The sequence below is a fragment of the Camelus ferus genome, chromosome X, assembly GCF_009834535.1.
Source record: "Camelus ferus isolate YT-003-E chromosome X, BCGSAC_Cfer_1.0, whole genome shotgun sequence".
Taxonomy (NCBI): Eukaryota; Metazoa; Chordata; class Mammalia; order Artiodactyla; family Camelidae; genus Camelus; species Camelus ferus.
The window spans coordinates 69,952,818-69,954,844 of NC_045732.1; the positions used below are offsets into that span (position 1 = coordinate 69,952,818).

Consider the following 2,027-nt stretch of genomic DNA (forward strand, 5'->3'; position numbering starts at 1 on the left):
TACAAAAAATTGGAATAGGACATATTGTACCAATTTAGACTGTCAAGTTATACTTCCTCAACCAAGGATCATATCTTATAATCCATAGGGTTCAACAGTGGTCAAAGATATCATATCAAGTGGACATACCATACTGCATATGATTCTTAGAGTAGCGCTTTGATAGAAAATTGGAACAGTCAAAATGAATGGAGATAAAGAAGTGAAAGTTTAGTTTACACACCTTCATGAATATGAGCTCACATTTAATGTTAGAAGGGACAAGAGATGATCCCCATTTGGTAAATTCTTGTTTTTCTGGGGGAACTAGGGGAAAAGATGATAAAGGAGGATGTTGGAACAACTATACAGTGTTTCCCTAACTGCAACTTTTGCTTTTCCTACCTGATTCAGTGATCCTGGGACCGGGGCTGCAGGTGTCAGATGCAGAGATGATCCTTAAGCAAGAAACCGTAACTATACCTTTAAACCTTTATGCCAATATTCCTAAGTGTCTGATGGGATGGACTGTACCTTCCACCTGGCAAAATTGGGGTTGACAGTGAATGCAGCTGTATAGCCTAATGGTCAAGAAAGTCCACTAGCTCTGTACTTATGTAATCCTGCCCTATATGGATGAGAATGTACTGAGTTTCTACTTACACAGAAACTGTTGAAAACTGTCAAGAGTAGGCACTGGCTAGACTGGTATTTGTGCTGATGATCCAGATCAACACAATGGCTAAACCTGACAATCCTTCCAAAGATGGAAAAGTTTGGGTAAAAATCAAAAAATGGAGAGAAGGAGCTATAGTCGTTGAGGTTATGGAATGGGCTATGGAATAATGGAAATCAATGATATTGTCTCTTAACACAAGTATACCTTAATGCTCAAAAGGGTGAAGCCACGTATTTTCTAAGACCATCCTTGCTTTTTTTTTTTCAGACTTGGTATTCCTCAGTCGGATTTGATTCTATTGTATTTTTTTAAACATTTTTTTGTTTAATTAGGTTTATTTATTCATTTATTTTTAATGGTGGTACTGGGGATTGAACCCAGGACCTTGTGCATTCTAAGTACACACTCTACCACTGAGCTATATGCCCTTATCCTTGCTTTTTGAATTTGACAAGGTCAAACGGAAAACTGGAAACCTGAGTGGCATTGGTCCTGGAGACATTTTGGTCATACAGTATGATAAAGATAGTCCTATAGTTAATGAGTGAGTGGAACCCTAGTAATGTGCCAGTATCTTTTGACTCTTATTTTTCAGCTTTTATCTACTACAAAGGGTATCATTTTGGAAGGAATCTCCAGGAACTACTCCCTACTGGGGTATTGGTTCATAGAGTATACAGCCCCTGGCAGACTAATTGCTGTGTAACCATAAACTTTGATGATAACTAATTAGAAAGGTCCCTGGTTATAATGGATGAAAGGCCACAGTAGCATTCCCGGCATGCCACAGTCTATTATGCAGCGAAATAAATTACTCTTGTTTTTGTGATTGGAAAGCCATTAAACAGAATAGAAAACAATTTCTAATGGGAATTAAGCAGTGGACAAATCACATGATAAATTCTAATTCTCCTAGGGAATGACCTCAACTTGAGCAATTGCCTTAGGTAAAAAAGTCATATGACAGTACTGATACAAATGATCTGATGTACTGAGTGAAAGCTTTCTCAGGATATGACACTGATAGAAAGCGACTGGCCTAGGAAAAGCTGAATTTAGCTAACCATCAGCTATATTACTATGTTAAATAGTTCTTCACAAATTTATCACAAGGCACAAATAATAGTAGATTAAGAGGGGACATATGTAATCAAACTTGTATAAAAATATGAAAATGTTAACTTTATAGAATGGAGTAATCATTTCATTAAATATATCCTTTCCCTACACTGGCTTCTCCAACTGTTAGGCATATTTATGCTGATATTATTGTTGTATCTGTCATATAAATACTATACTGAATGTAGATGCACACAAAATATGATAATTTTTCTGTAAGAGGGCTTACAGAAGGATCCGGGCTGCTGAT

At 36.8% G+C, this 2,027-nt stretch overlaps 1 non-coding gene across 1 annotated transcript; it reads right to left on the reverse strand.

Moving 5' to 3' along the window:
- Positions 1-1,014: 1,014 nt before the first annotated feature.
- Positions 1,015-1,086, reverse strand: TRNAS-AGA. The gene has a single exon. It is a non-coding gene; the product is annotated as a tRNA-Ser (tRNA).
- Between the last annotated feature and the right edge of the window lie 941 nt (positions 1,087-2,027).